This window comes from Octopus bimaculoides, chromosome 14 (assembly GCF_046866305.1).
Source record: "Octopus bimaculoides isolate indiv1 chromosome 14, ASM4686630v1, whole genome shotgun sequence".
Classification (NCBI taxonomy): domain Eukaryota; kingdom Metazoa; phylum Mollusca; class Cephalopoda; order Octopoda; family Octopodidae; genus Octopus; species Octopus bimaculoides.
The window spans coordinates 22,741,716-22,766,811 of record NC_142941.1 but is presented as its reverse complement, the minus strand read 5'-3'; the positions used below and the strand labels follow the sequence as shown (position 1 = coordinate 22,766,811).

General features: G+C 37.6%; 1 protein-coding gene across 3 annotated transcripts in view; it reads right to left on the bottom strand.

The window, feature by feature from the left end:
• LOC106884043 (uncharacterized) overlaps nt 1-25,073 on the bottom strand; it is a 36,095-nt gene extending 11,022 nt beyond the window's left edge. The window contains exons 1-2 of one of the 3 annotated variants that reach the window (XR_016244238.1): nt 24,938-25,054; nt 12,896-12,964 (exon numbers count right to left, since the gene is read on the bottom strand). The gene's annotated coding sequence lies outside the window, so the exon portion shown is untranslated. Of the gene's footprint in view, nt 1-12,895; nt 12,965-24,937 lie in introns of all 3 variants that reach the window. The other 2 variants (XR_001411189.3, XM_014935255.3) reach the window with 2 other exon arrangements.
• Between the last annotated feature and the right edge of the window lie 23 nt (nt 25,074-25,096).

Sequence of the window (25,096 nt, the reverse complement as noted above, 5' to 3'; positions counted from 1 at the left end):
ATATATATATATATATACATATATATATATGCATGTATATATATATATATATATATATAAACACATGTATGCATGTATATATATACATATATATATATATATATATATATATATATATATATATATATATATATATACATCAGACTAGCCTGATAGACTTGGCTATGTCAAGATGGATTTTATGTATTCTTCCTCCCACTTGGATTTGAAATGTTCCCACAATTATAATATGTCTATTCTACTGTAATTTTCTGCATTTTCGTGCAGCTGAAGATTGCTCTACATATTGCATTTAATGTAATGCTCGCATTGCTTAAATAAATGGAGAAGCATGAAACGTGCGTACTGCAACCATCTTTGAAATCCGTGTTGCTTATTTTGATTTTATATATATATATATATATATATATATATATACATGTATATTCACTTAGCGGTCATTCTAATAGCTCTTTTGTCTTAATAATGGTCAACCACACAGTAATTTCCCTTTGTTTAACGGTCATTTTCATAGCAATTTTCAATGACCAGATAACTGAAGAGATGGCGGCGTGGCATCCGAAACTTGGAGTTTTATCATGGCTACCGAATAATTGTCACATATTATTTACAGACATGTATATATATATATATATATATATATATATATATATATATATATATATATATATATATATTTATATATATATATATATATATATGTGTGTGTGTGTATATATAAAAAAAAAATTATATATATATATATATATATATATATATATATATATATATATATATATATATATATTTATATCATCAACATCATTGTTGTTTAACGTCCATTTCCCATGCTGGCATGGGTTGGATGGTTTGACTGAGGTCTGGCAAGCCAGGAGGCTGCACCAGGCTACAATCTGATCTGGCAAAGTTTCTACATCTGGATGCCCTTCCTAACACCAACCATTCCGAGAGTGTAGTGGCTGATTTTTACATGCTACCGGCATGAGGGCCACTCATGTGGTCTTGGCATCAATCATGTTTGGACAGTGCTTTTTATGTGCCACTGGTATGGGAGCTAGCAAGGTGGCACTGGCAACAACTTTGCTCGAATGGTGCTTTTTACATGCCACCGGCACGGGAGCCAGTCAGGCAGCAATGTGCATATAAAAGTAGAAAAAGATAAATAAAATGAAAGGACTAAAAGGTAAAAGAAAAAGATATCTAAGCAGCAGGGATGCTGGGGAGGGTTGGAAATATGTGTGTGGGTGTGTTTGTGTGGGTGAGCGTGTGGGTGTGTTGTGGGATGGAGGTGAAAAGCCAACAACAGAAGCAATGTATATATATATATGAATATGTATGTATAACAATTAATGAAGAGGCATTATTGGTTTCCTTCGATGGTATTAATCTTCACACAAACATCCCACATGACTATGGAATAAAAGCAATCAAATTCTGGTTGGAAAAGTACACTGAAGTACTCCTGGAATGCATAAATCAGGTCTTTATAACTGAATCTTTAAAATTTATACTTCAGAACAATTATTTCCTATTTGATGACACCTACTATCGTCAAAAAATGCAGAATTGCGATGGGAATGAAAGCAGCCCCTGTTCTTGCAAACCTAATAATGAGTTATTTTGAATTCACCATATATAAAGTGTCATTTCAAAAATATGGTTATCCATTTCACCATTACATAAGAGAAAACTGGAAAATATACCTGGATGACTGTTTTATCATTTGGAAGGAGACCATTGACAAACTTTTGGACTTCAAATCAACACTAAATGATATAAATAGTAACATTCAATTCACAATGGAGAATAGCAAAGAACAGCTCCCATTTTTGGATATTATGATAAAAAAAAGTCAACAACCAAATTATAACTGACATCTATCATAAACCAATGAACGTGAAATAATGTCTCCTTTTTAGCTCATGCCACCCAAAATACATCAAAATAAATATCCCCTTTAATTTGACAAAAAGGATTTGCACAATAGTGTCAGATAAAAATACTCGGGACCTTCGTCTTCAAGACCTCAAAACAACATTAACAGAAAGACAATATCCGCTCTCACTTATAGACGATAGAATTAAGTGTGCCAAGAAATTAGACATAAAAACACTAAGGACAACAAAACATATCACCACACCTCATCTCAAAACACTTCTATATATATATCAACTACAACCTTAGAAACAATGTGGCAACACTATTGTGCAAAATCTTCCATTACTAACTAGAGACCCAAAAATGAACAACATCCTGAAATCGCATAAACTCATCAGATGCAAAAAGCAACACAACGGTTAAAAAATGTAGACACCCGAACTGTGGAAAATGCCCCAACCCACTTGAAGGCTCGGATTTCCTTTTCAAACAAGGAGAGAGGTTCACAATTAAAACCAACTTCAGTTGTACCTCTGAGAACCTAATTTATGTAATAACCTGCTCGGGTTGTGGACATCATTATATAGGACAAACGAGTATGACATTGAGACGTAAAACCACTCTACATAAAGAGCAGATCTGATTCCTGAAATACAGACAAATTCCTTTAAGTGAACACAGAAAAATGTGCAGGTAACATCAAAATTTCACAGTTTTCCCCTTCTACCAGTGCAAAGATACAATTTCTTTACAAGAATGTTTAAATGAAAAAAATTTTCATCAAAAAATACAGAACATATCTAAATATGCATGCATAACCAACTTTGATCTCTAAACATATATTAATTCACAACTACATACACATCACTGTACATATTTCTCCCCACCACTCTAGTTTTTCAACGTCCACTTTCCATGCTGGCATGGGTTGGACGGTTTGACAGGGGACTAGTGAGCCAGATGGCTGCACCAGGCTCCAATCTGATCTGCAGAGTTTCTACAGCTGGATGCCCTTCCTAACGCCAACCACTCCGAGAGTGTAGGGGGTACAGTGTCATGTACCTGAAAAGAAAGCTTGCATTTGGCAGAATTCATAAACAAACAATAGCCTACAACCTGCATACACTACACCATTTTTATACGCTATATGATTGATAAACCCTAGGTAGGGGTGGGGATGGCATTAAGCCCTTAGAAGTGTTCGTGGGAGACAACCAAGGATGACAGAGGATAGGAACTTCCAGTACAGGTGAAGGGGGTGGGAGGGCGGGCGTACCGCGAGCCAGCAAATTTAAACGAGAGCATCTTCTGCACTTGTATACTATGGTCAGCCAAACTGACAAATTTAGAGAGAATGAATTAATGAAATGATAAACTTGAATAAAATAAATAAAATGTGACGATTAACGTATATGCATGAACTTAAGAAGACAAACAACAAGGAAGACGAAGCTATGGGAACCATGTTTACATGGTAAAGAAATAGATAGAATAATAAAGAACAAATGGGGGCAGTTTAAGATCTATGCAGAAACAAGAGTAGATGAACGAGGTTGAAAAGACAAAACTTCTTATCTGAGCATCTTCTGAAATTCGTATTCTATCAGCAGAGAAATTGAAAATCGAGTAGGGGAAACAGAGAGCATGCACTGGTTCATACAGGGTGAGGATGGTTGGAGAGAGGGGAGTATTGGTGAATCAAGTGGTAAATCGAAAGAGAGAGAGAGAGAGAGAGAGAGACAGTGAGGCAGAGAGAGAGGGGTCAGAGTTAGGTGGTCAGGCAATAAATACAACACGAGGAAGAAGAATATTCTTTGGGACTTTGGGTAACAGAATTTAATGAAACAGCAAATGCCAAACTCGTGAAATAGAATTGAAAAATTTTTTTTTGGGGGGGGGGGGGGGATTTTGAGAAACAATTTAATGAAACAGCAAATGCCAAACTCGTGAAATAGAATTGAAAAATTTTTTTTGGGGGGGGGGGGGGGATTTTGAGAAACAATTTAATGAAACAGCAAATGCTGAAATCGTGAAATAGAATTGAAAAATGTGAGAATTCCCAGTCAGCCGAACTGTGACAAATTTAGAGAGAATGAATTAACAAAATGATAAACTTGAATAAAATAAATAAAATGTGACGATTAACGGATATGCATGAACTTAAGACAAACAATATGTATATATATATATATATATATATATATATACATATATATATATATATACATACATATATATATATATACATACATATATATATACATACATATATATATACATACAAGCAATGTTAATTCTCTAAATGAAGTATTAACAGTAACTGCACGATAAAGTGTAGTATATTGCCACTTAAGTGTGGCTGACCCCTAGGGGTGGATGTTACTGTTGCTTTTAGCCCCAGGAGGACATCTCCTCCAGCTGGCTTATCGACACACGACTGTGTCCTGTTTGCCAAGGGAGTTATCCCTCTCACCTCGACCAGCAGCACGAACGTATCCGGATTTCAGGGTTATTTCCCTTCGTCGGCGTTCGACAGCTGATGACCTTGGTGAGAGAGAAAAACCTGGCAAACCTTATATCTTCTTTTCCAGTGACATTCTTCACTGATATTGAAAAGGTGAAAACAAGCAATGTTAATTCTCTAAATGAAGTATTAACAGTAACTGCACGATAAAGTGTAGTATATTGCCACTTAAGTGTGGCTGACCCCTAGGGGTGGATGTTACTGTTGCTTTTAGCCCCTCCTGGGGCTAAAAGCAACAGTAACATCCACCCCTAGGGGTCAGCCACACTTAAGTGGCAATATACTACACTTTATATACATACATATATATATATACATACATATATATATATACATACATATATATATATATACATACATATATATATATACATACATATATATATATATATACATACATATATATATATATACATACATATATATATATATACATATATATATATATATACATATATATATATATATATACATACATATATATATATATACATACATATATATATATATATGTATATATATGTGTATATATATGTATATATATATGCATATATATATATATATTAATATATATATCTAAATATATTAATAAATCTAAATACATATATCATCATCATTATCATTGTTTCATGTCTGCTTTCTATGCTGGCATGGGTTGGATGGTTTGACTGAGAACTGGTGAGCCAGATACTGCACCAGCCTCAATCTGATCTGGCAAAGTTTCTACAGCTGGATGCCCTTCCTAACACCAACCACTCCAAGAGTGTAATGGGTGCTTTTACATGCCACCAGCATGAGGGCCAGTCAGGCGGTTCTGGCAATGACACGCTCAAAAGGTGTTTTTATGTGCTACCTGCATGGGAGCGGCACTGGCAACAACCACACTTAAATGTTGAATTTCACGTGCCACTAGCACGTGCTGGTAAAGCGATGCTGGTAACGATCACACCTGAATGGTGTTTTTCACGTGTCATATATAATATATATATACATAAATATGTACCATAAAAACCCATGCAATTTTTGCACCTGTGTAATTTACGCAGGTGATTTTCAGGATAAAATTTGTTATAAAATGCTTCTACTCATGTAAAATTTGCACTTAAAAGTTTTCAGAATTGCCAATATAGCCAGGGAAAAAAGGTTTTCAATTTAGTGGAATTTAGCATAATTTCACTTAATCATGATTAGATTTTATTAAATTGTCAATAAATAAAAACAATTTCTGTTTAACAGGTATCACCTTGACAGCTATTGAATTACAAAATATTTGTGTTGTTTATAATAAACTTTATTTTACATTTCTTGCCCACAAGAGATTATGTCTCATCTTTAGCATAGTGCTGTATCTTCTCAAATTATGATCACAGGAAAAGTTGATAAAAATTGCCAACAAAAACAAAGCTGATAAATATGCACAGGTATTGCAAATTAAGTTTAATTACCAATAAACATCAGCTTGGATGACACTTTACTCAAATGACAGAGGAAGGTGACTGATCAAACTGATTATGTAAATAGAATTCTTTCCCACCTATTCTCATTGGAACCTTTGATAAGGAGTATAGAAATTGTAATCCCTTTCACACTTATAAAATGTCAAGCAAACTTTAAAATTTGTCACTACCGTTGTCAGTTTGAGCAGAACTTATGAATCATTTACTGCAAAGGAAAAATTAAATATGTGCTCCATTGCGATTGGTAGAAACTCCATCATCATCATCATCATCATCATCGTTTAACGTCTGTTTTCCATGCTGTCATGGGTTGGATGGTTTGACTGAGGACAGGCAAACCAGGAGGCCGCACCAATCTGATCTGGCAATGTTTCTACAGATGGATGCCCTTCGTGAGATATTCAGCAACAGTACTTTGTGTGAAGATTGTTTGGCAAACAATCTTCATGACAATGTACTGTTGCTGAATATCTCATGTTGTGAGATTTAAAAATAGTAATTTTCTAATTTATAAATCAGTGACTAGTTGTCACTGTGAAAACTATATATTTTGAATGGGAATTTGGAAGTGCCACCTCTACCGAACAATTATTCTGTGGTGATGAAGGGAAATAACCCGGAAATCGCGATACACAGATATTGTTTTGAGCTGAATGGGGGTGCCAGATTCCCTTATTCGAAAATGTAAGGACACAGATCGTGTTGTATAGCCAGCTGGAGACGATGTCTCCTGGGACTAAATTACAGCAACATATATATATATATATATATATATATATATGTCCCAAGACCAGGACTGCCATGTTATGTTGGCAAACAATCTTCTCTACAAAGTACAGTTGCTGAATATCTCACTTTGTGAGATTTAAAAATAGTAATTTTCTAATTTATAAATCAGTGACTAGTTGTCACTGTGAAAACTATATATTTCGATGGGAATTTGGCAGTGCCATCTCTAGCTGAACAATTTTTCCTTGGATCTGCGTCATTTTTTCAATTGCTACCTAACTGTGTCTGTCTTTTTTGTTGTATTGTGTTACACATATTTTTTGAACTGTTGTCTTTTTGATATACAGTAATTTTGTCTTTTGAAGACAAGTTCATACAATGGAGTACGATCTCACGTCAAACATAGATTTTCCCGAGATGGGACAAGTTAAAAATAATGAAAAACAAAAGGATAACCAGGCAAAACAAAGTTTTTCGGCTGCCGTAAGTGGTAATATCGTCGAACTGAAAGTAGCCATGGACAAGCTCTTCCAGTTCAGAAATTTAATTAAAAAAACAGAAGAAACAAAATTGGTACCGCCCCCCCGAAACTGTTCAGGCTAGTCTTGAAAAAACAGTTGTGTATAAAGTCTACAGTATTAAAGAGAAAAGAATTACTGAAGTAAAAAACAAAATAGTAGAACTGTGCATGACACCAATATGGAATACAATTTGCTACGTTAGCCGAGGAGTAAGAAGTGCTACAATAGAAGCACATTTTGAGTCGGCTAGCGTAGCAAAAGAAATTTCTACACAAACATTAAAAAAATGAAGAGATTATGTTGCTGCCCACGTATTTGGGTTGTCGAATGGCGAAAGTAATGGTTGAAGAGATACCTGTGGGCTATGAAGTTATGTGGGTAGCAGCTGTGGTGATATTTGACGTAGAGGGAAAATTGACAATTCTAAGTATGAGGAAAAAGGAGGCTACAAACTGGAAAGGACAAATGCTTGAAATGGTTGTACAAGCAGACAACTTAACATTGGAAAATTTACCCGATAGAGTCTTTGTGTGGGAGGGGCATACAATTTGTGTATCGATGGAGGGACGTAGGCCCAGGTGTTTTAAGTGCGGGCAGAAGGGCCACATTCGCTCCACCTGCACGAAGAAAAAACAGTGGAAGCCCTTCCTCAAAATGCTGTGAAAAACACAGACAATAAAAAACCCCAGAAAATGCAGCAACAACAAAAGAAAATATGGAAAAGAAACAAATTGAAAAACAAAATGAAAAACAAAACGAAAAACCAACAGAGGAAGAAAAAAACCAAACAAATGAAAAATGAGCAAGATATAGAATATACTACTGTAACACACAAAAGGAAAAAAGCAAGCACCCCGGACTCCCCACCCCAACCAAAAAAAACACAGATGAACAACACAAAAAAAAATTTCCCAATCCCAACCCACAGGCACTACATAATTAGGTCAACGTTTTGCCAGACTCCACCCGCCAACTCTAAAAGGACTTAAAAAAACTGACAGGATTGTGTCTTTTAATGTAAAAAACGAAGTGTTGTGCTTAATAAAAGCACACCCCAGAATCAAATTTTTAAAGCCACAGATAAAGATTCCGACGTTCGATACGCAAAGGTTGGAGAGGAGCAGTGGAAAGAGAAACTCCTCCAAGACCATGTAAGGGACAATCAAATTATAGACATTAGCCAAGATGTTATAGCGGGCAAGTTGATCATCAGCCCAGCAGCCAGTCCAACCTAGAGCCCAGTGGCAACACTGGTGAAATGCCCAGCAGCTACGGGGAGTGCTGGGGAAGCATGCAGACAAAAACTCCCTCTTTCAACCATGAGTAGAAAATTTCCTTTTCTCTTTCTTCGATGATTAAGTTAGGTTGTTTAAATGTGCGTGAATGAGCTCGAGATGGAAACAGGCTTGTTTCCTGAACAACCTCATGACACATAGAATAGATGTGGCTATTGTAACAGAGTCCAAGATGAGTGGACCTCAAGCGTTCTTGCCTCTTCTGAATGGTTGCGAGAAATTTATTTCTCCTAGCCGGGGAGGAGGCGCAGGCGTGGCAGTCCTTATCACGAACTTGGGCTTACAGGTAAGTACTGTCTTTCTGGACCCAGAAGGTAGGCTAGTTGTCCTGGATGTGACTCGCGTGAGTAAGCAGTCCTTCAGGTTGGTAGCTGTCTATGCTCCTCAGGAGTGTAGGCAGTCTGGTTTTTATCGGGACCTGGAGCATTTTCTAGTGACGTCAAAAACGGTAGTTTTGGTAGGGGACTTCAACACCATCCTTGATGCGCGGGTCGATAGTGTGGGCTCAACTGATAGGAAAGGGAATCCTTGCCTCAAGGGTCTACTAGAGAGCTATAATCTAGTAGACCGTTACCGACTGGATGAGCCGAGCGTTCCACAGTGGACGTGGAGTAACAATGACGGCTCACACAGATCGTACCTAGATAGGGTATTTGTTAGGGAAAGAGATAAGAATAGTGTTAGCTGTCCACAATTTTGTATTGTGCCTTACACGGATCACAAACTTGTGACGTGCGAGGTACCTGTAGATAAATGTCATAGACAGGGACCCGGGGACTGGAAGATGAACAAGTCTATTTTGACTTGTGATGCCTTCCGTACCCGGTGGCACCATCATTAATAATAGATGGTGGCATGCCCTCAAAAGAGCCATCCGTTTGGAGTCCATTAGATTTAGCAAGCAGCTAAGTTTAGATAGGACTAGAATAGAGGGCGACTTAGTTAAGAGCCTAGATGAGGCAATGGAATCTGGCTCCGCATCTAGAGTGTTGGCAGCGAGAATGGTCTTGTACCGTCACCTCAATGCCAAGCATGAAGGTTCCATCTAGAGTGTTGGTGGCGAGAATGGTCTTGTACCATCACCTCAATGCCATGCATGAAGGTTGCAAAAACTACATGCAAGGAAACGAGAAGGTATTAATGTTGCTGGATGGGCACGTCGTGAGGAGAGTCAGAGGGGTAAAAAGTCTTCTACAAAAGTCTTTAATCGACGAACAGGGACGCAAGATCTATGGACAGGAGGAGATGCAGAAAGTCTTTCACCAGCATTTCGCTCGGTTGTTTGGGGAGAGCAATCCGCTTGAGCTGGGGGAGACCTTAAAGGACTTCCTAGCCAGTGAGCCGTGACTCTCGACACGTGAGGCAGAATGCTGTGAAGGACCGGTTACTCCCAAGGAGATAAGAGAGGTGTTGGCCGAGTGCATCGGGAAAAAGTCGCTGGGGCTCAAAGGTCTGCCCTATGAGTTTCATTGTTGTATGCCGGACTTGTTTGGGGATATACTGGCAGGCATCTATGCAAACTGGCAACAAAATGGGAGGATTCCCAGTTCTCTGAGCCGGGGAGTTGTGATGCTGGTCCAGAAAGACCCAAGCAAAGGGGATAGTATTAGTAATTATAGGCCCATAACTCTACTTAACGTAGAGTTAAAGATTTTGGTCAAGGTGTTAGCAAAAAGGTTGACGGCTGTTGTGGAGAAGCTTGTTGGGAAGGCACAGACATGTGCAATCCCAGGCAGGTCAATCCAGGATCATCTTCACCTTCTCTGCTACACCTTAGACAGGGTTGGAAAATTAGCAAACAAGGGAGGGGCAATGGTCCATTTAGACCAAAGTAAAGCATTTGATAGGGTAGACCATCAGTACTTGGGGGTGGTCCTCGAGGCGGCTGGGCTGGGCTCTGGCTTTCGCGGGTGGGTCTCCGCTATGTACAGCGGCATCAAGTCCACAATCCAGATAAACGGCTATTTGACAGAACCATTTTCAATCAAGCATTCAGTTCGTCAAGGGTGTCCCTTGTCTCCGCTTCTGTACGTTTTGGCTCTTGAGCCATTGTTGCAGAAGTTGGAGAAGTTAGGAGGCAACCCAAATGAAATCGGATGCGGTAAGTCTGTTTCTGCTTATGCGGATGACGTCACCCTCATCATGTCCAATGAAGCACAGCTATCTCATGTAGAAGATGCTCTCCGAGGATATGAAGCAGTGGCAGGGGCAAAAGTTAACAAGGACAAGTCCATCGGTTTGTGCCTCAGTACCTGGAGGAACAAGCCAATATTGTCCAGTGTCATTGGACACTGGACAGATTGCTTGGAGTTTGGTTTGACCCAGACTCTCAGATGGAGAAGAATTAGAGCTAGGTAGTGGACAAGGTGGAAGCCATAGTACGGAAGTGGTCCAGAAGGTTTCTGTCCTTGAAGGGCAGAGCAGAAGTGGTGCAGGTGTTTATAGCATCTGTCATCACCTACCACCTGTCCGTTGTGCCTTGCCCCGATTTGTGGTTAAACAAGTTGGAACAACTCCTTTTCCGCTTTTTGTGGAAGGGAGGAAAGCCACTTGTGAGGCGCTCTGTTTGCTGCCAGGAACCGTTAAAGGGTGGGCTGGGAATGCCCTGGCTAATTATGCGCAAACATGTGTTGAAGCTGAGACATCTCTGGTGCCACTTGAAGGGTGATAAGGTGTGGAGTCCGCTGGCGGAGGAATTCTTCACGCGACCAGCCTCTATGGAGAGATTCAAACCCAGTTTCATTAAGACGGAATCTGACTTTATGGCAGAAGGAGTGGGGACAAGCACTCTGGCTGATCCACAAGATGAGCAAGGCCGGCAGTAGGAATACCACCTCAGTGTTCTATAGAGGGCTGGTAGAGGCAAATAATGATGACATCCCAGGAGGGGCTCTGGGGTTCGATGAGAACCAACTTGCCAACCTGTTCAAAAAAACTTTCAGGCCAGGGTACTTGGACAACTTCCAAAAATCCCTGACCTGGCAGTGCTACAGGAACACATTACCTGTTCGCGATAAGTTATCCAGACATGGATTGTCAGTGCCACAGACGTGTCCAAGATGTGGGCTGGATGTTGAAACCGTCTAGCATGCTTTTGTACAATGTCGGGAGCTATCTCGCTTGATAAGTTTCGTTGAACACATGTTGTTGCATCTGGGACGAGTACAGCTGTCGGCTGGATCTATAATAAAGATGATACCACCAACTGGACTCTCAAAGGAAGGTGAGCCTTGTTTTTACTGTACAGTTGCAGTACTGAAAGAGTGTATTTGGAGGACAAGAATGGAAGGTTTTGTGACAGGGTCCATCGTCTCTGGCCCCAGTTTGCTATCCTTTGGAGAGGAAGACCCTGCCACTGAGTGAATATGAAAAACGATGGAAGGATGCGATGAGAAAGGTGGGTGTTAGTAACCCAGCTTAATCATTGATGAAAGGAAAAGCTAGCTGTTGGGCCTTATAGGCTGCCGGATTCAATTTTTTGAACTTTTATTCTTCTTTGTGTTCTGTTTTTTTAAAAAAAAGTTCTAGTTAAAAATTTAAAAAATTAATCATTTATATATAAAATATAAAATTTTTAACATAAGCTCATTTGAACTCAAAAAACATTTTTGTATTTGTTTGTCTTGTAATGTCCTTTTCAATGTACCGATCTTCATGTTTATAATAAAGAATCAACCTCAGACCGAACAATTATTCTGTGCTGATGAAGGGAAATAACCCGGAAATCGCGATACACAGATATCGTTTTGAGCTGAGTGGGGGTGCCAGATTCCCTTGTTCGAAAATGCAAGGACACAGATCGTGTCATATAGCCAGCTGGAGACGATATCTCCTGGGGCTAAATTACAGCAACATTCATCCTAGACTGGGACTGCCATGTTATGTTGGCAAACAATCTTTACTACAAAGTACTGTTGCTAAATATCTCACATTGTGAGATTTAAAAATAGTAACTTTCTGATTTATAAATCAGTGACTAGTTGTCTGTGAAAACTATGTATTTCGAACAGGATTTTGGCAGGAATTCAGGGAGACAAAATCCTCTCTGGAAATTAATTTTTACAATCCAGCTGTCCTTTCCAGACAGGATTTCATCTTCCTGAACTAATTTACCCTGAAGTGGCTTATATATAATTGAATTGAGATACTGTGATACAGCTTGAGTGTATGTATTATTGGGGGCTGCCATATATATATATATATATATATATATATATATATATATATATATGGCAGCCCCCAATAATTTTGACTCTGCACACCACTGATTCTATGTATTAATTTCAAATATTACAAATGTTTACTCAATTATCCTGTTTTTTTCCTTTTTTTTTTTTTTTAACCTTTTCAGGAAATATTTCATTGTAATTATTTATATTTAAGGCCAATCTCAATTTATCAGCTTTCTTTACTTCTGATAAAGTGACTGTAACAATGACATCACAGAAGTTTAAGAGCTACATCACTGAAATGGTGGTAAAAAAACTGTACCTATATAATTTTTTTCGCAGCCAGCCTTTCTAGGTTTAAATGAAGAAATGGCCAGAAAAGTTAGTTTCACTGAAAAGAGAAAATATAAGAAGGTTTGTAATTGAAGAAGCTAAATATAAGAAAGAAGAACTTTAAAAAAGTCTAAACGAACGCTTTGTTTTCATCAAAATGGATGCATGCACATGTCACAGAACCAACTATTTTGCCATTAACATCAGGTTTGTTGATGAGAATGATAAGGTGATGACACAGACATTAGCAGTAAGGGACACTCAGGCACATCATACTAGTGAATATCTTTAGAAGTTGGTGGAAGAAGTATTAGAAAATTTTGAAATTAAAAAAGTGCAAGTTCGATGTATTGTAACTGACCTGACAACTAAAGTGAGATAACAGCCATGGCTGATGCCAGTGTTGCATGTCCGACCCATTTAAAAGTACTCTTGATACGTTGGGTAATATGATATGCTTGAGAAGGCTTGTTGAGTCAAGTAAAACCAAAATCGTAACTGTGGCCAGTGCCCCCTGACTGCCTCCCATTCTGGTGGCATGTAAATAGCACTATCTGAATATGATCAATGCCAGGGCTACCTGACTGGCTCCCATACCGGTGGTACGTAAAAAGCACCATCCGAACATGGCCAATGCCAATGCCCCATGACTGGCTCCCATACCAGTAGTATGTAAAAAGCACATCCTATACTCTCGGAGTGGTTGGTGTTAGGAAGGGCATCTAGTTGTAGAAACATTGCCAGATCAAATTGGAGCCTGGTGCAGCCACTGGCTTTCCAGACCTCAGTCAAACCATCCAATCCATGCCAGCAGGGAAAACAGAAGGTAAACAATGATGATATATATATATATATATATATATATATATATATATATATATATATATATATATGTAATTAATTTTCAAAACCTGAAGAAAAAAAAAAAGAAAAAAAACAATAATTCAAGGACGTGGTACATGCAAAGAATTAGCAGACGTTAAATGAAGGAAAGAAAGGTAGGTTTACGTTTCAAGCAAAGCTCTTTTTGAGAAACAGGAGCCAGAGGTAAGTCCAAGAGAAAAGGAAAACGGAGGAAGAAAATTGCCAACATATTCTTTTATTTGTTTCAGTCATTTGACTGTGGCCATGCTGGAGCACCGCATTCAGACGAGCAAATCAACCTCAGGATTTATTCTTTGTAAGCCTAGTACTTATTTTATCAGTCTCTTTTGCCGAACCACTAAGTTACGGGTACATAAACACACCAGAATCAGTTGTCAAGCGATGTTGGGGGGGGGGGGGGAACAAACACTGACAAACAAACATATACATACATATGTGTATGTATATTACTCTTATACTTGTTTTAGTCATTTGACTACAGCCATGCTGGAGCACCGCCTTTAGTCGCGGAAATCGACCCCAGGATTTATTCTTTGTAAGCCTAGTACTTATTCTATCGTTCTCTTTTGCCGAACTGCCAAGTTATGGGGACGTAAACACACCACCATCGGTTGTCAAGTGATGTTGGGGGGACAAAAACACAGACACACAAACATACATATATATATATATACATATATACGACAGGCTTCTTTTAGTTTCCGTCTACCAAGTCCACTCACAAGGGTTTGGTTGGCCCGAGGCTATAGTAGAAGACACTTGCCCAAGGTGCCACGCAGTGGGACTGAACCCAGAACCATGTGGTTGGTAAGCAAGCTACTTACCACACAGCCACTCCTATATATATATATATATATATATATATATATATATGACAGGCTTCTTTCAGTTTCCGTCTATCAAATCCACTCACAAGCCTTTGGTCGGCCCGAGTCTATAGTAGAAGACATTTGCCCAAGACGCCATGCAGTGGGACTGAACCCAGAACCATGTGGTTGGTAAGCAAGCTACTTACCACACATATATACACACACATACATGTATATATATATATATATATATATATATATATATATATATATATATATATATATATATATATATATATATAGTGGTGGTAGTAAAGTACCTTCCCAAGTCATACAGACTCATAAGGCTGGTTTCCCGGTTTCCATGGCGCATAAATTCTCCATCTGGATGGGACACTGGTCCATTGCAGGATTACTCATTTTTGACAGTTGAGCGGACTGGACCAATGTGAAATGAAGCGTTTTGCTCAAGAACACAATGCATTGCCCAGTTCAGAAATCAAAACCACAATCTTACAATCTTGAGTTCAACTACTAAGCCACGTGCTTCCACATATATATATATGGATTACGTTGCCTTTAAATTCCTCCAGAGTATATTGTTTCTGGACCTTTAATTATATATGTAAAAGGGTAAAGAACCCCTTTGATCATGAATGACCATGGGATTGCACCTAGAAAGTCCCACTCCTAGACACTAGTCTGGGCAAGATTGTTTATAGAAAAACAGTAGTTACCCATGCGTACCAACCTTCCCTCTGCATGTCACTGAAGTTATCCAAGGGAAATGTCACAACTCATTTCTACAGCTGAGTGAAATAAAGTGCTTTGCTCAAGAACACAACACAGCCCGGTCTGGAAATCAAACTCACAACCTCATGCTTGTGAGCCCAACACCCTAACTATTGAGCCATGTGCCTTATATATATATATATATATATATATATATATATATATATATATATATATACATATATATATACAATGGAGGAAATAAATATTCGTACATGTTAAAATTCTTTATTTATTTAATTTCTAATGAACATAAATGTGACATACCAATACTATATTTGCATACCCATGCATAAACTAAGAATATGCAAAAGAAATTAATAAATCATGGGAACTAATGAATTTATATACAATTATAAATATTTAGGGGTGAAAAAAGTATTCATCTATATATATAAAAATGAGAATGTGTGTCTGTCTGTCTGTGTGTTTCCCTAAAACTCGAGAACTACACAACCAATTTCATTCAAATTTTACACATGTCTTACTTAGGGTTCCGGTTGTGTTTTAGTCAAAAAAAATTTTAACTTCTTGCATAGTTCGAGCCCACAGCAACATCATATCTCCTCCACTATTTAAGTATTACATGTCAAAAGTGAAACAAAAACACTCATGTCAAATACTTTCACTTTAAAAATGAAACTATTCCACTAACTGAGAGAGAGAGAGAGAGAGAGAGAGAGATAGAAAGAGAGAGAGATGTATATGTATACATATACATGTATGTGTACACGTATATGTATAGATATATATATAGATATAGATCTATATGCATACATGTATATGTATACATATGTGTAGATGTATATAGATAGGTGTACATCTAATATGTACACATATATAAATGCATACAGATATCTATACATATATACACCCATACACACACACAAACACACACATTAGTCATTTGTTTTCTTATCCAAAACTACGTCAAAAGTATTGAATGGATCTTTAAGAAATTTGGAAATTATATTCTATGCATAATGGCCATAACCCCCATGAAAATTCATATATTTTTGATGTTGATGAAATTTTAACCATACAGATTACACACAAATAAAGTAATATTTCTAAAATTTTTTCTTCTTAGAAGTTACAAAGACCCCTTCATGGGGACTTCACACCCACAGTTTAGTCATTTTTCCTAAGCAAAGATGAATACAGTTGTACCATTGGTAGCTATAGGGTCACCCGAACATAACAGATGAGCATTATTTGTAATTCAACGGTACAACAGTGTAAGACTATCCTTTCAGATATACTTACATTGTGATTTCTGCAATGTGGTGCATAAATTGTCAAGTAAATGAGACTCATCTTTGCCTCCACTGATTCACTTGCAAAGTGATGAGTAAAATTATTTCGTTGCAGACCTTTGAGTCTTTTTATTACCACTGCGACACATATAGTCCCCAGTTGGTAACATTGATTTCAAGGCCTTCCCAGATGAGTGACTGGTTGTTCTAAGACATTTATTGATTGTAAATATTTTCTGCCCAGTTACCTATCGGTAGAGTGGTCATTTGCAAACTCAAGAGGCGACACTTTCATTTCCCTTTACTCCAAACATCACACATTGTTGTTTCTATTGAGTCATGCCCTTCCAATTGCTATAGATCCGTAATGCATCTTAAAGCTGTACCTGTCACCTGTTTGGTGAAGAATCCTACATTGGGGAGTAGTAACGACTAGGCTACGGTAGCTGACTGATTATCATGATCATTCGTCTTTTGCTTTCCTGTAGCTTTGCTCTCTTTTACAAACCCAGTGAACATACATATATTTCCTATTTTAAAGAAATTCAGACAATACATATTACACACAAGTTAAAAAGATTCCCAACAATTAAACTTCTCTGGTTGACATAAATACACCCATCACCAATAGGGGCCTTAACTCCCACAATTTTCAGCTCCATGAGCTCCATTTTTCAGGAGCAAAATTCTTTTAAGGTCCATGTAGTGTCTTAGGCCAAAAAATTTTTTAACTTCCTGCATAGTTCGAGCCCATAGCAATATCTTATCTCCTCCACTATTTCAGTATTATGTGTCAAAAATGAAACAATAACATCACTCTACTGTAATGTCAGATACTTTCACTTTAACACTGAAACTATTCCACTATTTCAGTATTACCTGTCAAAAGTGAAACAATAACATGTCGCTACTGTAATTTCAAATATTTTCACTTTAATATTTTCAATTTTATACTGAAACTATTAAAGTGAGACTATACTCTCACATATATACAGGCATACTATAAGACCCAAGTAAAAACATTCCCAACAATTCAACTTCTCTGGTTGACATTAACACCCCCACCCCCAATAGGGGCCTTCATTCCCACATTTTAGAGCTCCATGAGCTCCATTTTGCAGGAGCAAAATCTTTTTTACAGGTTCCAGAAGACTGAAATTTTGGAATATGCGCATAAAGATCAATAGTATGGGATACATGTCTCATGATTAGAATTTTTTTAGGGTGTGTAAAGAGGGAAAGAACCCTCATGTGCAATTTTGATGAAATTCGAATCATATGTATTCCAGTTCCTTACAGAAAATATAACAGAAAAGTCTCATTTTTCAATTGCATGTAACACGGGCAACGCCAGGCATCTCTGCTAGTACAGAATAAATTTATGATTTTCTATGCCACAAAATACTGTTAAAATAATTTTTTTTGCTAGAACTTTCTCATTTGTTCCAATAATCTTATCAGTAGTCATTTTTAAGTGTCAAAACGCTAATTTCTTCATTCAGCACTGAGACAACATAAAGTAGTGTTGTAATAATGGCAAAAGTAAAGAACTCACAAATTCAGTGAAAAACTTAATTATTGAACAGTGGAAAGCAGGTAAAAGTTACAAGAAAATATCAGAGACCCTTTATATTCCATTTTCTACCATATCTTCATTTATTCAAAGATATAAAAAATCGGGAACTGTTAAAAACAGAATAAGATCCGGTGCATCATACAAGATTTCCCCTAGATCTTTAAGAAAAATGAAGTGAAGAATTGAAAAATAATGCAATGATCACCAGAAAGGAGTTGCAAGAAGATTTGTAGCTTCAGGGACTAGTGTTACACTACGAACAATCAGCAATGAACTTCATAGGAATGAACTGAAGTCATGCTGTCCTAGAAAAACTCCACTGTTGACTAAAAGGCACAGAGATGTCTGTTTAAAATTTGTTTATGAACATAAAGATAAGTCTGATACAGTCTAAGAAAATGTTCTTTGGACAGACGAGTCGAAAATCGAACTTTTTGGAGGAAATTCGCGTAGCCATATTTGGAGGAAAGATGGTACCACCTATTCGTTGAAAAACACAGTTCCTATTGTAAAATGTGGCGGAGATGTACCAAAATATTTTGAACAATAATTTATGGGACTCTAGAAAAGCTCCAGCTTTGTGAAGGGTGGGTTTTACAACAGGATAACGACTCTAAGCACACGGCGAAGTCTACCAAAAAATGGATTGTCGATCACATATAAAATTATTAGAATAGCTAAGCCAGTCACCTGACATGAACCTCATTGAAAATTTGTGGCGTTATTTGAATATTAAACTTCATTCAAAAGCCCCAATGTGCATTCCAGATTTCAAGAAAATTTGTCAAGAAGAATGGGAAAAAATTCCTAAAGAAACATGCGAGTCATTGATTAAGAACTATAAGAAGAGATTGGTTGAAGTGGAACTGAATAATGGTTATGCTACGAAGTATTAAATCAGAATTATCAGTTATTTATGTTCTGTACGAATACTTTTTTCACCCCTAAATATTTATAATTGAATATAAATTCCTTAGTTACTATAATTCATTAGTTTCTTTTGCATATTCTTAGTTTATGCATGTGTATGCAAATATAGTATTGGTATATCCCATTTATGTTCATTAGAAATTAAATAAATAAAGAATTTTGATATGTACGAATATTTCTTTCCCCCCACTATATGTATGTATATATATATATATATATATATATATATATATATATATATATATATATATATTTCTATATACAGGGGTTGGACAAAATAATGGAAACACATAGCATCATAATTTTGGAATATCTATAAAACTGTCAAAGCAAGTTTATTCTTATGTTTTTTGATTTATTATTAGTGTTCCTTAACATGTTTTGTTAAAATTGCTGTTTCTTTTCAGATATCATCAGAAAAAGTTAATTAAAATTCATTAAAATGACAGATCTGTTGGACTTTCAAAGAGGTCAAATTGTTGGTGCTTGTATGGCAGGCGCTAGCGAAACGAAAACACCCGAAATGTTTGGTGTATCAAGAAGTACTGTCTCAAAAGTAATGACAGCCTTTGAGAAAGAGGGAAAAACCTCCTCATCGAAACAAAACTCCGGAAGAAAACCAAAATTTTCAGACAGAGACTGTTGGTCTCTTATGCAAATTGGAAATGGACAAAATTTGGCATCATGGTGTTATCAAGTGGCTCCAGAAAAAAGGGTTAAGCCTCCATTCTGACATGGTTGCTACATTAGGGAATGATGCTCTAGTTCTATCAACAGTGCAAAAGTGGGCCGCTGAATTTAGGAAGGGAATAAAGAGAGTCTTAAAGACGACCCATGGTTTGGATTCCTGCAACTGCCACCACCAAGGAAAACATTGATCAGGTTACCACATGATGATGGATGGCAAGGCAAATGACAATAAATCAAAAAGCCAATGCTGTTAGTATATTCTGTGAGAGAGTTGAGAACTTGGCATGACAAAGGTTTTTGCTCAATGGGTGCCATGTCTTCTGATATCAGATCAAAACCACACCATGCTGATCACATCAAGGAGAAAATCTGACATTGCTTCAGGCAGATCCAGCTGGTTTCTTTGAATATTTCTTAACCCAGGATGAATGTTGGGTTCACCACTTTGAGTCAGAGACAAAGAAACAATCCATGCACTGGAAGCATCCTTCCTCCCTTTCTCCAAAGGCCAAGGTTGTTTTATATGCAGAGAAAGTGATGACCTCAGTTTTTGGATGCAAAAGGCATGGTGTTTATTGACTGTTTTCAAAAGGGCCACATTATCAGTGGAGAGCAGTATGTCAACTTACTGAGACAGTTAAAAACTGCTATTAAGACCAAATGCTCAAGAAAACTGATGAAAGGGGTCTTATTTCATCAAGACAATGCTTCAGGACACAAGTCCTTGGCTTTAATGGCTGTTGTGCATGAATGTGGTTTTGAACTGGCTGATCACACTCCCTATTCTCCTGATTTGGCCCCCATCTAACTATCAGCTGTTCCCCACATGAAAAAACAATTGGGTGGGATCACAGTGATGATGATGATGATGTCATATCTGCTGTTGATGACTTTTTTGACCAGCAGGATGAAAGCTTCTTCACCAACGGGATCAAGCACTGCAACACCAAAGGTAGACAGAAGTGTGTGGACTGTGAGGGGGACTATGTTGAAAAATAAACCTCATTTGATCACATTCTATGAGAGTATCTTGGGCAAACTATGAACTTTTCAGCCAACCCTAACATATAAACATATATATTGGGTCATCCCATAAATAATGCAATTTTTTCAATTGCATGAACTAAAAGTCAGGATAAACTACCTGCATCAACTTGCTATAAAAGTAGGTAGCACTTTATTCCTAGTGCAAGTTTTGAAGAGTGCAGTTCGATTTTAATAGTTATTTTTTCAAAGCTATAATGGAAGTGACAAAGGAGCATATTCAGCATATTTTGCTTTGTGAGTTCAATAAAGGCAACAACATAATGGAAAGTGTGAGGAATATTAATGCATTATATGGGGATCAAACAATAAGCATGAGCCAGTGTCAATGGTGGTTCCAGAAATTCTGAGCTGGAAACTACAGCCTAGAAGACAAGCCTCATCCTGGAAGATCTGTAGAGCTTGACGAGGACGTCCTGCAAACCCTGTTGAGGACTAGCTGAGAAGCTTGGACTCGGTCACTCAACCATTCTTTGACATCTGCGTGCCATTGGAAAAGTCAGCAAATTTGATCAATGGGTTTCTCTTTAACTTTCGGAGTCTAATCGTGTGCAGAGCGTGAATGTGTGCTCTTCTTTGCAGTCATGTTTCACAAATGAACCTTTTTTGGACCAAATAGTGACTGGTAACAAGAAATGGGTTGTCTATAAAAATGTCAAACGCCAAAGACAGTGGGTAGGGAAAGGAAAAACACCGGCACCCCAAGCTAAAGAAGGTCTTCCCCCACATAAGGTGTTGCTATCTGTCTGGTGGGATATGAAAGGTTTAGTCCACTTTGAACGTTTAAACCCAAACCAAACAATAACAAAAGAGATCTACTGCAAGCAGCTTGAGTGGCTTAGGTCAGCACGAGAAGAAAAACAACCATGTTTGGTTTCAAAACAAAAGGTGTTCTTCCATCAGGATAATGCTTGGCCACATACAGCGAGGATGACATTCCAGAGGCTGAGCAGTTCAAATGGGAAATGATGCCCCACCCACCATATTTACCAGACATTGCCCCATCTGATTATTATTTATTCCACAGTCTTCAAAATCATTTGGACAGAAAAAATATGAATTCTGTAGACGAGGTTAGAACACTATTGGAGGAGTATTATTCATCACAGACAAGAGAATTTTGGAAGAGAGGCCTTGCGAGTCTACCAGATAGATGGAAGAGCATAATAGAAAATGAAGGAGAGTATATTTTAGATTAAAAAAGAACATTGTTTATCTTAATTTTGAAAAATAAAAGAAGTGTAAAAAAAAAACACATTATTTATGGGATGACCTAATACATATAGACATTGGATGAAGCAGCTGTGGGCTAGAAGAGGCCTCATGGCAGGCCCCACCCCAAATGGCTGAAGATGATTCAAGAAGATCTCCAGGGGCTCAATGCTACCTTGGAGGATGCAGAGGGGCTGGCACAGGACCACCAGCGAGTCATTAGTTAATGAGCTTCTGCTGGTGGATCTGGTTTGGCTCTATGCATGGTGATCTCTGGGGCCACTAACCTTGGATAACCCCAGCCTCAGCCAGCAAGTGCATGAGGGAAGGAAGCAAGCACATATAAACACACACGCACGCACGCACGCACACACACACACACACACGCACACACACACACACACAGGTGTAGCGTGGCTGTGTGGTAAGAAGCTTGCTTTCCAACCACATGGTTCCGGGTTCAGTCCCACTGCATGGTACCTTGGGCAAGTGCCTTCTACTATAGCCTCGGGCTATAGTAGATTTGGTGAGTGGATTTGGTAGAGAGAAACTGAAAGAAGCCCATATATATATATATATATGTATATATATGTCAAAAAATTAGTTCTGAGAGCCACAAATAGATACTAACTTCAATTACATTTTCGGGGAGTGGGCACAGCAAACTAAAATGATCTTTCCCTTGTGAGACGGACTCACAAAAGAAATAGTTGGATAATGCTTTACCATGTGATTTCGAAATCTAACCAATAAGGTTTCGCTTCTCTTCAGAAGCATCTACCAACTTCTCAGATCTAAATAGACAGTTTGCTTTATAATAGGAAAGGCATGGAGCTGTAGAAACCATGCCAAAGCATACAGTAGAGCTTAGCCCAGTCTCCTGGATTGCCAGCTTGTCAAACCATCCAACTGATGCAGCTTATCAATGGTTTCCTATTCTCATTTACTATTTACTAAGATCGTTTTAGTTTGCTGTGCCTGCTCCCTGTAAAAGTAATTGAGGTTAGTGTCTTTTTTGACTTTTATTTTTAGCAATCACTGGTGCTATTTTGCACCCTTTATTCATTAATTCCTTTTTGGTTTTTAATTGCTAGCCACACATACTATGTGCTTAATATACCTTAATATATTAATATATCACTGCAATATCTCCTTGTATTGATTATATATATATATATATATATATATATATATATATATATATATGTGTGTGTGTATGTATTTGTATGTGTGTCTGTGCTTGCCCCCACACAATTGCTTAGCAATTGATGGTGTGTTTGCATCCCCGTAACTTAGCAGTTCGACAAGAGACCAATAGAATAAGTACTAGGCTTACAAAGAATAAGTCCTGGGGTCAATTTGTTCGACTAAAGGCAGCGCTCCAGCGTGGCCACAGTCAAATGACTGAAACAAGTAAATAAATGAAAAACGAATGTATATAGATAACATCATCGTCATCACTTAATGTCCATTTTCCATGCTGGCATCAGTTGGGTGGCAATCCAGAAGACTGGGCTAAGCTCTACTTTATGCTTTGGCATAGTTTCTATAGCTCCATGTCTTTCCTAATACCAACTGCTTTACAGAGTGTATTGGATGCTTTTTACATGACACCAGCACCAGCGAGATCACCAAGTAACTTGCAAGACAAGACCCCCTCAACTGAGTGGGGGAGCAGTATTGAAGGAGGGGGCTTTGAGTATGACAAAAGAAATGAAACAGGTGTCTTGCTATAGAAGAGATAAATGACTACACCAAACTACAAGGGTAAGTAGCAGTAATTGGAAAGATGAAGATAAAGATGGTGGTAGTGATGGTGTACAAGGGCAAATTCACAAGGTAGGTGAGCATAAGAGAGGATATGGTCAGTGGATCAGGGCTATGGGGAGGGTGTGTAGATTTATAAGAATGTGAAGAGAGGATAACAGATGGTTAGTGAGGTGGGCAGAGATAACATATGCACACACACACACACATGTACATAGACATACATGTGTATGTATATATGTGTGCATATCCATCTTTACACATATACACAGATATCCATATATACATACTATATATAAATATACACACACAGATACCTACACACATATAGATACCTACATTTTATATATATAAATATATATACATACACACACACATGTATGCATTCACATTATTCCACATATATGTAAATATGCATACTTGCACGCACATTTGCATTACGAATATTCATTTATATATAATAATATGCATTATGTGTACTCATATATATTTCTGTACTATTTATATATTTGTGCATTATGTGTTCAGATACATATATTCGTGCATTACATCTACATATACAAGCGTGTTTATTTTTGTGTGCATGTGCTTTCTTATACGTTCACATAGAAATAGAAAAAGAAAACTGTACAGAAAGAATCTAAAAGCACTTAGAAGTTTATTAGATCCATTCTAGTCGATTCTTTCCTCCTGTTCCCTTTTCCCAAGTCCTTTGTTTCACCGTTGAGACTGTATTAATGTTATGTGTGTGTGTGTGTATATATATATATATATATATATATATATATATATATATATTCCGGTTTATATGAACAGATAATATCAGATGATGAAAAGGTAATGTAGGGAACTGATACTAATGGAAGAATTGGTTTTTCACATCTCCCCTCTCTTCCACGTCAAAGAGGGGCGAGCAGAAGCCCATTAACTAACGACTCGTCCATGTTGGCAATTAGGTATGTATCACTCACTCTCAATTGACACATGAAACATTTAAGACACATAGACGAGTAGAATGTGATCAAAGATGGAAATAGAAGTGGAAGAAATACACAATGGCTTATACGAACCCGAGGTATCTGTTTATTACATATATATGTAAGTATATGCATATATCTTTTTCTCTGGCTTTCACAGCTAAGACTTCCAAATTGCCATCCGTAAGCGACTGCTCCGGACTATCGGTGTCAAATCCCCTCCCGAAATATAGACCGGCTTCAGCTACCATT